This window comes from Phyllostomus discolor (assembly GCF_004126475.2).
Source record: "Phyllostomus discolor isolate MPI-MPIP mPhyDis1 chromosome 15 unlocalized genomic scaffold, mPhyDis1.pri.v3 mPhyDis1_scaffold_1, whole genome shotgun sequence".
Classification (NCBI taxonomy): Eukaryota; Metazoa; Chordata; class Mammalia; order Chiroptera; family Phyllostomidae; genus Phyllostomus; species Phyllostomus discolor.
This window is the reverse complement of record NW_023397489.1, coordinates 196,978-211,503: the sequence shown is the minus strand read 5'-3', so window position 1 is coordinate 211,503 and position 14,526 is coordinate 196,978. Positions and strand designations below refer to the sequence as shown.

The 14,526-nt window shown below is 44.4% G+C and overlaps 1 pseudogene; it reads left to right on the top strand.

Annotated features, from left to right (window-relative positions):
• Positions 1-14,526, top strand: part of LOC114489310 — a 71,683-nt pseudogene that overhangs the window by 38,207 nt on the left and 18,950 nt on the right.

The window sequence follows — 14,526 nt, the reverse complement described above, 5'->3', positions numbered from 1 at the left end:
TGTTTATCCTCAACTCACCCCAACCTAAGTTGAAATCTAATACAAATTCTAATACTAAATTTAACTTTAAACTGAAGATTAACTGTAGACCTAATATTAACCAAAATTCACAACTTTATCTTATCATGCAAACTCACAATCCCTCAAAACTCAGCCTCACTCACAGCCTAACTTTACCCTAAACCTAACCCTAATGCTAAACCTACAGGTAACACTAATCATGACACTTAACTTCAAACCCAACCTCACACTCTAATGCTCACCACTAGCACAAACTGACGCTCTTACCCTAACTATGATTCCAAACCTAAACCTGAACAGACCTGAAACTAAATGTTAAATTTAACCCTAACTGTAACCCTCATTCTTACCCTTACCCTCAGGCTCACCTTTCATTAACCGAACCCTCCTCCTCACCCTCAACTTCACCCTCACTCTGCCTTACACAGACCCTCACCCTGCCTTACACAGACCATCACATGGACCCTATCTCTAACCCTACTTCTTATGTTAGCCCTACAACTGATCTTAAATGTAACCTAAACTTACACTAACACTTTACCTTACCATAGACCTAAACTTATTTTAAACCCATCTGTAATTTAAATTATAGCCCAAGTCCTAAAACTAAACTTAACTCCAAACCTAACCATAAAACCCAACACTTACTGTACCTTTCCTATAATATAAATGCTAACCTTAGCCCTGGCTGGCATAGCTCAGTGGATTGAGTGCAGGCTGTGAACCAAAGTGTCCCAGGTTTGATTCCCAGCCAGGGTACATGCCTGGGTTGCAGGCCATGACCCCCAGCAACCACACATTGATGTTTCTCTCTCTATCTCCCTCCCTTCCCTCTCTAAAAATAAATAAGTAAAATCTTTTTAAAAAATGCTAACCTTAATCAAAACTCTAATCCTAACCTTAACTTTTGCTTTCCCTAAACACTAACTAATTCTAAACCTGACATTAAACCAATTTATAACTTTAACCCTAAATATTACATTCTTCCTTATCCAAATCCTGGCCCTCAATATCAATCAAAGTCTCACACTATTTCTCACACTAAAATAAAACCTACAACTAACCCTAACAGTAACTTTAACCTAAAATGTAAATGTAACTCCAACCTAAACCCTAACCCTACTTACATACCTAAACTGCACCCTGACTCTAAACCTAATATAACCAAACCCTCACCCTCCACCTCACCAACACATTGCTTCACCAAAAGCCTTACTCAATGCCTCACCCTCAAATCTAACATAAGCCTAAGTCTAACTATAACACAAAACTTCATTTTAAATATTACCCTCATACTCACCCAAGTACTTACCATAACTCTAATTCTTATATTTAGCCAGAACTCTAACCATAACTTCAAAAGTAACTTTAAACCAAATCTATCCCAAACTCTAACCCTGAATTTATCTTTCACCTAAAACTCACTCTACTCCTAGCACGTATTTATTTCTAGCATACACCCAAAAGCCAAAGCTAGACCTGATTTGAATGAAGCATAAGCCAAACCCTATTAGTAACCCTAAGCTTACCCTCATTATAACACTGACCCTAATATGAACCCCACATTTTAGTACCTTCCATACCTCTAACCCAATCTTTAATCTTAATCATAACCCCAGACCTAACTCTCACTTTCACCTTAACCTTCACACCACACTAACCTACACTCATACAATCCTCACCCCCAGCCTTAACCAAAACCTTACACTATCCCTAACCCTAACCTTAACCCTTACAACAAGTCAAACACTGAATCTAAACCTAAACATCACACTCACACTCAACCTGACCCTAATCTTAACCCTAACTCAAACTCTAACACTAACTTTAAACCTAAACTTAATTTAAACCCTAATGCTTACACTAACTTCAACCCAAAATGTAACCATAAACCTAAACCAAACACAAATTCTAAACTAAATTTAATCCTAACTTTCACTTTCACCCTCACTTTTCCTCTAAGCCGAAATCTAAATTTATACTTACCCTAAACCAAACCCTCCGAAACCCTAACCCTAACCCTCACTTTGACCTTTACCTTACTTCTAGCCCTAACAAGAAACCTCATGTTTACTCTGTGTCTCACCCTCACCCATAAGCTAACCCTAAACCAAACACTAACCCTCTCCAATATCCTTACCCTTATCATCTCCCTAAGCCTGACACTAAGCCTATCCCTAACACTAGTTCTAATTCTCACCCTTACTCTAAACACCAACTTAAATTATCTGATAATCTACCCTAAAACCCTAACTCTAACCTTAAATCTATCCCTAAGTGTAATCATATGCCTTATCCTAAATCTAAACCTAACATAAATCTAACCCTATCCCTTAGTCTAACTCTAACCAAACCATACCTATAATTCTACCTTTAGTTCTGACGACTATTTATCCCTAAATCCTAAAGCTAACCCTCACTCAAACACTGCTCCTGATTCTAATCCTAAACTGAACCTTAACCTAGACAATAACCCCAATCCTATCACTCACTCTCATACTAACACTAATTTTATCCCTAAAATTCACCCTTACACTCATCTTCATTTGAAGGCTTCCTTAACTCTGACACTACACCTAACTCTCGCCTAACCCTAAGCATAATTCAAAACATAAGCCTGAACAAAGACTATACTCACTCAAATTCAAACACTAACTTTAAAATTACCCCTAACCTAAAATCTATCCATAAACCATCCCTAAATGTAACCCTAACCTAGGGTGTGGGTTTGAGCCCTGGTTGGCAGCGTGGGTTGGGGTGTATACAAACACCAACTGACCAGTGTTTCTCACATTTTTGTCTCTAGAAAAATCAATGAAAATGTCTTTGCGTGATGGTTATAAAAATTATTTTGAAGAAATGTCACTTTCCTCTTATTTACTTGAGTTTTATTACCATACTTCTCTACATTTGTTTCCATCTCTCTCTGTCTCCCTCTCTCTGTCTCTTGCTCTCCCCCTGTCTCAATTCTCTGTCTTCATTTCTCACCCTTTTATATCTTATTAGGAAGTTCGGGTACTACGGGCTTATATAGTTTTCCACATGTAATAAGTCTGAATCCTCTTCCCTCCTTTGAAAGAAAAACAGAAGTCAAACAACTTGATTATAGAAATAGGAAGAGAGAAGCACAGAGATTTCAATTGGCTGCTCATGGTCATATAGGCCAGGAACTGAGAACCCTCCAAAGTCTGGGTGACTCATGTCCACTTTAAGTCCTGAGACTTGATCTGTCCCTGACATGGAGGGAGAGAATGTGGTGAATGTCATTTGGCCCCCAGCTACCAGCACACAGAGCTGGTCAGAGGTGAAAGTGACCATAAGCTGTTCTGTACACCCAGGATCTTAGATGAGGAGAGTGAGCCCATATTTCAGACTGCAATGTAGGTACAACATGGGGGTCTCCCTGGCTTTCCCAAAAATGTCTCTCACTGTCTCACTCCCCCAAGAAAGTGAATCTCCAATTCTCCACCACCAAATGCTTAAAACATGTAGTTCTGTTCTCACATGTTTGTGGAAATGCTAGACAAAACACTATGTTGTTTGAATTCACAGTAAGTCACATGTTTCTTGAATTTTACTTTTGTGATGATTGTTTGAACTACCTGCCCCATCATCAGTCAGCTCCAGTGTAAATCCAGACATTCTGTAAGACTTACGCATAATCACATCTAATAGAAAGGTTTATAGGGGGGAATGGAGGGGGGATTAAGCTATTATATAGGGTTCTGTGCTACTTTTTATCTCAAAGACTTAGATTCCCTTGGTCAGGAGCTGTTGCCTCACATGTTTCATGATGTTTCATAAAGAGACCATTTCCCACAGTGAGGAAATCTTTCATTGTCATTTCAAATTGTGATTTAATTCAGTTGTCATGTCAGCACGTCAGTTGGGAACATCTAAGTGTGTCCTTCCTGATGGTATTAGTTTGCTTGTGCTGCCAAAATATTGTGTCATTAGAGTGGGAGAAATGTAGAGGATACTGGCCAGCAGTATCCATCTCGGCTGCAGATGCTCGTCGAAACATGCTAAAAACATACACAGAAATAACCAGGTCGTGTGGGGAAATAGGAACAGAAGGGCCACTCCTCACGTGGGAGTGCCTTGGACACCCTCTCTCTGGTGGGGAGAGCACCCCATTCCCCCTCCAGAGAGGCTTTTTATTGGTTTCCTTTGAATAGGAATTCAGGTAAAAGCTCATTACTCATTGCTAGGAAGTAAGGATCAAACAATAGATAACAAGGAAGTCTGAGGGCCTATTTTGAGTCAGGGTCAAACAGCTGTAAAACTTGAAAGAACAAACTTACTTCTTCCTTGGACCCTTATCATTCAACTGAGAGCATTCTAAACAAAGCAGGTTTCACAGGATCTTACATATTCTTTCTTAGGCCTGATCACCCACGAACCTGCCCTTCTCAGCACAGAGCTGCACCACCCTGTCATTGTTTCAGGATTAGGTGGAGCAAGGGAACTAAGGCAACCAAGAGATAAGGAGATTTTCTCCCAGACTCTGAGGATTCAGGCTATATCACAGCCGAGGAGCGAGGATCCATCACCCCCTTTTACTGTAGCCCCCAAAGTCCTTTTTGGGGGCCTTCCATGTGATCGTGCCTGTCTTAGGTCGTTCCCCCCTTGGGGAATCCCACCCATCATTGGCTAACCGACCAAGCATTGAGGTTCAGTTATGAATGAAGCAGCAGAAGCAGCTCTCCTGCCAGAGAGATAAGCTTTTGTCTCCTTGCTGGCTTACGGTCCAAGGCCACTCCCTCAGCCTTAGCCTTGGTGGAGGTTACAGCTTCGGATACCAGGCACGGCAGTTCCCAACAGAGAAGATATATAATTTATTTTTTAAAAAATTCTGGGTGTTACAAGTTTGAGATCAGGTTGTGGTAAGCACTGGATCCACCACCATGACCTCATTAACTTTAATTTCTGAAAAGCCATCAATCCCAATACAGGAACCCTCAGGGTTAATGGGCTACTAGATTTCAAACTCTGAATTTGTGGAACAAAATTTAGTTTCAAGGTATGCTAATTTTTGGCTGAAGAGTATCACAAAAGAATGGTGCTATTGTTTCAAGGATATGAATATGTACCATTTTCATACTTTTACACCAACAGGCAGATTCCAAACTGGAAAGGCTGTAGCAGTAACATTGCCACCTGCACTCTCTGGTCACGGCTGCTTCAATGCACTCAGCCTGACTTGGACCTGGTGTCAGGTTGTTCATATTCTCAGTGCTCCTTCATAGCCACTTGTTTCATTGATACTTTAATAATTACTGTGATGCTCTTGGGCCACATAAAGATTTGTTAATTCCTGTCTTGTTTTCTCCAATTCTTTGCCCGTAATGGACTATCTGGCTAAGCAAATTGTCCAAGTAATTGCCCCTTTGCTAAATCTAAAATGTCCATAATGAGGGTATGAAAACTTGGTTTACTAGAAAAGCAAGAACTATTAATGTCTTATTTGAAATTTCAAAAGTTATTATAATGTGAATTTTATTTGTATAGTGTCTCCAGATGAGAAAGGGATTGTCAGGCAGTGCTTGGTGTGGTTCCTGAGATTGTAGCCCCACCAGAGAAAGCTCTGAAAGGTCTGGAAATTCTCCCTGGAAAACAAGGTCATAATGCAGGTGGTAGGCATGACTGGATTTTAACACTGGGTGTCCCATGGAAATCAGGCCTGTCATGTACATTTTTGTCCTCTGAAGCCAGCTCTGCTCAGCGATCAGCCCTGTTAGTATAACCCAGATGCTTGAATTCAAGGTACAAGGAGTGAAACTCCCTACTTCGTGATGTACACCTTTACAGCCATCTGGCACCTGCATGTCTCACAGACCCCAACCTGTAACAATTTCTGTGTTTCTGCAATTGTTATCTATAGATAGTCATAGTTCTTTTTTTATTACTGTTGCCTGTTGGACATTAATTGATAAGCTATGCACTTGTGCTGTGCCCCCCTGCACTTACCAGCCCTACTAAAAGCCATGTAGGAGAGGGACTTGGGGCATTCTCCACTACAGGGAATCGCCCCTCTTTTTGCCACTGGAGCAATAAGATTTTAGGAGGCACATCTCCTCATTTCCATCTACAGAGGACCTCGGGGAACCTCACAGGCCAAAATGCCCCCTCATCAGGTGCTTGAACAGGGACAGAGGCTGTTGTGGAAAATCCACCCACACGTGGGGAGATAACGAAGCACAAACTTTATTACCCGGGGGGGCTCAGAGGAGAATCCCAAATCCTGAGCCCAAAAAGGCTGGGTTAGGGGTCCTTTTTATATACCATTTACACAGGCAGAAAGGGAGGGGGGAACCAGCTGCTGAAAGCAAGCATTCAGAAGCAGGGGCAAGGTTAGTGACCTTCAGATAGTGTTACATAGCAACGTCTTGCTAGCCGGCTCCTTACCTAAAAATAACTTTTACTCAGCTTTTGTCCTGACAAAACTTGCAAGTGTTACAGAGAGCAGTTTCTTTTCCTGCCACAGTCAGCCCTACTAAAAGCCATGTAGGAGAAGGACTTGGGGCATTCTCCACTACAGGGAATCACCTTCCTTTTTCCTACTGGAGCAACAAGATTTTAGGAGGCACGTCTCCTCATTTCCATCTACAGAGGACCTTGGGGAACCTCACAGGCCAAAGTGCCCCCTCATCAGGTGCTTGAACAGGGACAGAGGCTACGAGGAATCGCCATGAGCACACATCTACTTAAGATGGGATTCAGCACCTTCATCCCACAGGTAAAGGAACAGTGGTATCAGGAGCTTTCTGGTTATCCTGCAGCTGTGTGTAAATTAAGGGAAAAGGGACTTCTTCCAAAACCGCCTTTTTGTGGCCATTTTGCATTCCCACTCGCCTTCTCTCCTCTGCATCCTCTTTAGTGAGTAGGATTCTTCCTCTCTCCCAAGCATGACATACCCAGTGGGCATGAGGGGAACAGTTAAAAGTCACTAGGGCACCTCCAGCTAGAAGACACTCATGAAAGGATAAGATGGAGTGTGTACCAGGACAGAATATTAGGTTTCCCACCAACCACATGCAAAATTCCAAGCAAAAAGAGGAACACGGTAAGAATGTGGCAGGAGAAGAAAACTCCCAAAGTTTCTTATGCTCTGTAACTGTAACACTTGCAAAATTTCACACAGGACTGTAGAAGCTGACAAGTCGTAACCAAAGCAACAACCAGTTACTCAAGGTCATACACAGACTCCCATGATAAGCTCCTGTGCTCTGTAGCTTCTGCAAATTCCTCCTGGGTTTTCCCTTTGTCTCCCATATAAGGTAGCTGGACCTAACTTCCACATTCAGCTTCTGTAACCTTGCTTCGCCACGTAGGTAGAAAGCCCAGGACTATTTAAACCCCAGGAGAGTGAGGATCGGTGCTCAGAGGATTTGGATGTTAACCACCCCCTCTGGGCCCCCGGGTAATAAAGTTTGTGCTTCGTTATCTCCCCGTGTGTGGGTGGATTTTCCACAAGAAGAACACTCACAAGTCCGTCCCTGTGGCACAACCCCCACCTAGGTTTAGGCTTGGGAATAAAAGCAAAGAGTTTCCCCTTAATGAGTTTTAAAAGCAGCAACTGCTTACAGGGTGATTTCTGAGTGCCTCAGCTTCTCGCTGATTGCAGAAAAGGCACTTCCTCCCTCTGGCTGGAATTCTTGGGCTTTCCTGCGTTATTGGGGGCCCTGCACAGATGTCTAGGGTCATTCCCTGAGATGTGCAGGGACTTCACAGGGAACTCCAATCACGGTAAATGAAATTTGGCTCCATCGGGGAAGTGCACATAAGGATTCATCATCCAGCACTCCGAGCCCTTTTGGCTGTTCTTAGACAATCTGGGGAGAAACTGAGGCACTTAAGAGAGGTAGGGATGACCAAGAGGTGACACCTCTGGGATCTGTCCTCACAAACAGCACACTGCGACCCAACACATTTATTTCTCCCCCAGCCATTAGTCAGAAGAGGCTCACAGAACTATTAGGAGGAGTGAGTACCAGGAAGTACAAAACCTAAAGCAAAACTATCCCTCCCAGCCACCAACACGGGTTCCGCACTTTCTAAGGAACAGATGTATTTTCTGCTGCTTCAATGATCCTTCAGGCTGTGCAGTGTCAGGTTAAGAAACACAATTTAAATAATTCCTTTCAAAAAATAAAGAGCTATTGTCCATGGTCTCCAGATAAAGGCTTCCTAGATTTAGAAGTGTGGGGGAAACCAGGACAGAAGTTGAAGTGGTACCAGGAGAACAGAACACCTCTGGGATGTGAGAATTTATTGACCTGGAGCCTAATGAGAACTGCTCCTGTCCATATTCATACTAGCAAACCTCATGATCAGGAAAGCTTAGAGGAAAAGGAAGGGGCCAGTAGGGCACTGGCAGGCAGAATTGCTAAACCTAATAACAAAAAACCTCTGCTGCTATAAATAGACAAAAAGGCCTAGCCCAGACACAGCAGGGGGCCTGCCTTTCCAAGGACAGGGGGAAAGTTGCCATTTTAAATTGCAAGGGGCTGTTCAGGGGCAGTAAACAGAGGAGGGAGGGATGGGGAGGGCCCGCCTCCATCCCACCACTCCATCAGCCTGGTTGTAGGATCATTCCCAGGAACAGCCACTCCCTCCTCATGGAGCTAGTTGCTCTGGGCACCTCTGAAATCTACCTCTGCCCCCACCCACCCTTCTCCTCCTCCTCTAGATCCAGCCCCTGCCCCTAGGCAGACTACCTGTGCTGTGCAGCAATGTCTCCCAGAGGCTGTGAAAGCAGGAGATTGGGAAGCATTATCTGCCTTCCCCATTGTCACTAACAGGGGAGGGAACCCAGCACATGACCTTGGCTTTTGGAGACATACAGGGATTTTAAAAACAGCATTAAAGACAACAGGCTTCAGTGCCCCTACACTATAGGGCTCCTCTCAGCCCTCATTGAAGGGTATGGGATGGCACCCTCTGATGGGTTTGCCTTAGCTCGCAGGGTCCTAATGCCCACCCAGTTTTCAGTGTGGCATTCAGAGTACATTGATCACTGCCTCTGCTAAGCAGCTGAAAACAGCCAAAACAAAACACCAGTCCAGCTAAATATGCTTCTCGGAATGAATGAATTTGAAACTGCTGAAGAGCAGGCAGAAATGGACCCTCTAATTTTCATTCAAAGCTCCCAGGCAGCTCTCCTGCCCTAAAGATGGTCCCTGGAGCTAAAGCCCTGGGCCAAGGCTCCTTTGTCAATATTTGTCAAGGAGCCACAGAGGCTTCAATGGACTTTGTTGACAGACTACAAGAAGCAATTCAAAAACAAATTCAGACTCAGGGGTCAGCTCAAACCCTTTTATTACATTTGGCTGATGAAAGTGCAAATAACGACTGTAAGGCTGAACTCAATCCTCTCCAACTAACCACCACTAGAACTTACTAGTCAATTTAGCAAGGCTTGCCAAAACATAGACACCAAACAACATCCATCCACATTGCTAGCAGCAGCCATAAAAGGAGAAATTAAATGCTTTAATTGTGGCAGACAGGAAACAGCTGTAGGGAGTGCCAGAACAGACAGCAGGATGGTCTAAAAAATCCTCCCAGTAAGGACTGCCCAGGGTGTGGCAAGGGTAAACATTGGGCAAGTGAGTGCAGATGTCCATATGATAAACACCACAAGCCACTCAACCCTCAGTTAAAGGGGTAGAGGGGTGCACACTCTGGTGCCCTGAACCCCAACAGAAGTTATCCCTGCAGCAGCAATCAACTGCTCTGAGTTCAGGAACATACCTAGTCTCTGACCTACCCTCCTCTACCAGAGGGAGCTCAGGATTGGACTTGGTCACTACCCAAGAGCTCATCTTAGAAGAACAAGATAAAATCCTCACAGCTCCTACAGGGGCATGGGGACCATTGCCTGAGGGAACTGTTGGATTGGTTTTAGGACGGTCTAGCATTACCACTAAAGGCATTTTCGTCCAGCCCAGGGAAATGGATTCTGATTATCAGGGAGAAATCAAAGTTATGATCAGAGCCTTTGGATATCATGACATTTCTGCCCAAATTCATATAGCCCAGCTTCTTCTTCTTCCCTAAACAGTACCAAATGCTCCAAATATTAAGAGGGGAAGGAGGCTTTGGTAGTAGTAATAATCAATCTTTTTTTTTTTTGGACCCAATCCATTAAATCAACTAAACCTCTTTTAGAAATCAAAATCAAAGACAGAATTTTCCATGGCCTAGTACATATGGGTGCAGATTGTAACATTTTCTTTGACCCTGCCGAGGAAATAAGCAGCCAATTAGCCATTAAAACGGGCAAATGAGCTTTATTTTGGAAGTTCGTGGTCCCGGGCGAGATTTCCTCTGTCCATACAGAGAAAGGGCCAAGGAAAGTCCACGCAGGAGAAGGCAAAGGGTGGGAATTTTATATGGCTTGACTTCACGCGGGAGCCAAGGATTGGTTCTTGGTGAACAAAGCAACACATCATTGGTGGTTCCTGGTCTGATGTCAGCCACCTTTTCCCAGTCAGAGGTCAGTCGCCATATTACTTGTAGTCCAAACAGCGGACATATTTGTATTCCAAAACGGTATAATTATAATCAGGTTCCCAATTGTCCTACCCACTGATCCTGAAATCCCGACCTCTTTCTGATAGGATAAGGGACAGCATCTGGTTGAAGGTAACCTGGGAGGCTTCACGAATTTTTTCCTGGAGAAACTTTAGGAAACAGGGGTCAAACGTTAATAGTATGCAGATTATTATGACTGGCCCTAGGACCAGGGCCAGGGTGGTAAAGAGTAAAGAGTGCCACCACGGGGTTATTGCTTCAAGAGAGGTAGGGTCTTGGCGTAATTTGTCCCTGAAATCCTGTAGGGTATTAACATTTCCCTCTATGAGGCTGCTTTCATTTATATAGAAGCAGCACTGTCCCTGCAAAAAGACATGCTCCTCCTTTTTCTGCTGTTAGTAGGTCTAGGGCTCTGCAATTCTGGAGAGCAACCTGGGCTACCAAGGTTATCGGTCTCTGCAAAGATGCTAGAGAGGTGGCCGAGGCATCAAGGGCTTGCTCCAACTCAGCCTGTAGTTGGTGAATGGCTTGGAGACTGTGTGCTAACCCAGCGCTGCCTATCCCAGCTGCTGGCAGGGTTGTGAAGGTTATACCTGCTAGTATGGGCAGGAAGACTGGCCCGTTTTTCTTTGTGCCTGGTTAGTTTGTCCCTGAGCTTCCCGTCTCCATAAAGCATAAGCTGTGGGGTCAGCATGGTCAGGAAGCAGGGGAAGGCAGAGGTGGAGTTAATGGTTCACAGCAGCATTCCATTGCACCAAAAAAATGTACGGGGTGGGGGGGGTGGCTGGTGGTGGTTCCTGATATGGGAATAGTTTGGTTGCAGGAGGAGGTGCTATCAGTGGCATAACATACCTGCGGCTGGCGTCCAGGATCTTAGAGAAGAGGTTCATCCTTTAAGAGGAAAGGTGTGGGGGAGTCGGTGACATTGAGAGGCGTAGGGATGGGGACCCTGCTGCGATCAGAGACGGTTGAGATAAGCACATAAGAAACAGTCAGTAATATTTCCTATATCAGTAAGGTTTAGGAGGGAAATACCTTCATGTACGAGGCCGTACAAGGACAAGCCAAGAGAAGGGGGTATTTTCTTGTTTTTCTTGCCAGATGTTTGTTAGTAGAGACTGTTCATGTGCTAATATGGTATTAGTTCATAGGGTTTTAATCCATAGACCTGGAATATGGGCTCGGTATATTTCAATGGAACTCTCAGGATGTGAATAGGAGAGGTTTTGGTACAGTTTTCCCTTTACTCCCTGCTCCCATTTGGAGTCCCATGGGTCATAAATAGCAAAGTGCCAAGGCTGGAGAGTACTCCATTCATGGTATTTGCAATAGTAGTAGGGGCAGCCTTCATATGTGTCTGGCCAGAGTTTCCAATTACTACCCATCTGATCACAGAGGAAGCAGAGAGCATGCCATCCATATGGGGCAGTCCAGCTGTCTAGCCCTTTAAAGCTACTTTTGGAAGCAGAGAGAAGGATGGATGTAAAGCAACCAGAGGGAAGGCAATCCGCAGAAGTGACTGGGTGAGAAACCACCCGTCCATCTTTGTCATGGGTTTCATGTATGAAGCATCTCCAAGTGTGTACTTCCGGCAAGATGGAGAAATAGGTGAACGCACCGTATCTCCTCGCAAAACCAAAATTAGAACAACAATAATTTACACACAGAATAACACCCAGAACTGACAGAGGATTTATCTGAATGGAAGTCGGACAGCCAAGAAGTTGAAGTACATCAACAGTCTGGATGAAGACCCGCACATCCAGACTGGTAGGAGACAACGACGAGCCAGGCGGGCGCGGGGCTGGCACGGGTCGGCGGCACGTGGAGGTCGGGGAAAATTTGGCGAGAAATCAGCGCAACAGCCATCCAGGGCTCAAGAACACAGCGGTGGTCCCTGAGTACGCAAGCTGCGGCTGGGGGAACGAGTGGGGCAGCGATTGTGGACCAGGGCAGAGCTTGCAGCCCAGAAGCCCAGGGAAGTGTCTGAGTCCAGGAGAACGGAACTGTCGCCATTGTTCCCTCCCGTCCCCGCTCCCGCCCCTGTCCCCACATATAACGCCACAATCTAGCGACTGGGGCGCCCAGCCATGGTGAACACCTAAGGCTCTGCCCCCCACCATAACAAGAGCGACCAGACCGGAAAAATAAATAAATAAATAAAATAATAGGAGAGACAGGGAAAGACATAAGACATGTTTCCAGCAGAACAGATCAGTCCCCCAGGACTGATCCTTTTGAGCCACCAAGAAATAGCCAATCTATCAGATGCATGGTTCAAAACACTGGTGATCAGAAAGCTCATGGAATTGGTTGATTTGGGGTGCAATTTAGATGAAAGGATGCAGGTTACCATAAAAGAGGTGCAGGAAGATACGCATAGGAGAACCAATAGTGAAAGGAAGGAATCTGAGTCTCAAAACAATACAGTGGACCAGAAGGAAGATGGAATCAACCAAGCAGGAAAGCATGATGAAATAAGAATTCAAAAAATCGAAGAAAAGGTTAAGAGCATCCAGGACACCTTTAAACGTTCCAACATCCGAATTATAGGGGTACCAGAAGGGGAGGAGCAACAAGTGGAAAAGTTATTTGAACAAATAATAAAGGAGAACTTCCCCAATCTGGCAAAGGGAACAGTCTTCCAAGAAATCCAGGAAGCTCAGAGAGCCCCAAAGAAGTTGGACTCAAGAAGAAACACACCAAGGCACATCATAATTACATTAGCCAAGGTAAAAACGAAGGAGAGAATCCTAGAAGCAGCAAGAGATAAGGGGACAGTAACCTACAAAGGAGTTCCTCTCAGACTGTCAGCTGGTTTCTCCAAAGAGACCTTACAGGCAAGAAGGGGCTGGAAAGAAATATTCCAAGTCATGAAAGACAAGGACCTACATCCCAGATTGCTCTATCCAGCAAAGCTCTCATTTAGAATGGAAGGGAAGATAAAGTGCTTTTCAGAGAAGGTCAAGTTAAAGGAGTTCATCATCACCAAGCCCTTATTTTATGAAATGCTAAAGGGACTTATCTAAGAAAAGAAGATAAAGAAAAGACATGTATAGTAAAAGGACAGCAAACTCACGATTATTAACAACCACACCTAAAGCAAAACCAAAAGAAACTAAGTAAACAACTAGAATAGGAACAGAACCACAGAAATGGAGGGCACATGGAGGGCTAGCAGCAGGGGGGTGGGAGGAGGAGAGAGGGGGAAGAGGTATAGAGAATAAGCAGCATAGAATATAGGTTGAAAATAGATAGGGGGAGGGCAAGAATAGTACGGGAAATGTAGAAGCTAAAGAACTCACAAGTATGACACATGGGCATGAACTAAAGGGGGGGAACGTGGGTGGGAGAGGGGGTACAGGGTGGAGGGGAGAGAAGGGGGAAATGGGACAACTGTAATAGCATAATTGATAAAATATATTAAAAAAAGAATCTCCAAGTGTATTTGCTCTGTAGTTTAGGAATGGTCTCTGACAGGCATGGGTGAGCAAGGAGGAGGAGGATCTGTAGAAACTTTATCAGGAGAACCTGGTGTTCGAGTAAAGCAGACTCGGGTATTTCCCACGAGTTGCACTGACCACTTTTCTGAGGCAGGGGCTAGCTTAAGGCAGATTTGGACTGGTTGGGCAGTGCTTTCCCGGCCAGGAACCCGAGTTTCAAACTAAGGATTTACTTTTTGTACAGTCTGCTTTGGGATATTATTTTCCTTCTTGTCCTTACAAGCTAGCATAATTATAAGGACCTTATCTGAGAACTCCTGAAACTTTAAAATAGCTTCCAGTCTGGCCAAGAGGTTTTGTTCTAGCAGTGGTATAGGGCATTGTGGAATAATCAGAAAAGAATGGTTAAAAAAAAATTGGCTTTGAAACTGACAAGTGATGGGGGGCGTGTTGGAGTTCTGTCAACCCCCATGACTGAGATCTGGGAAGGGGTAAGGGGACCAGAATGTGATCCAAGACTGAA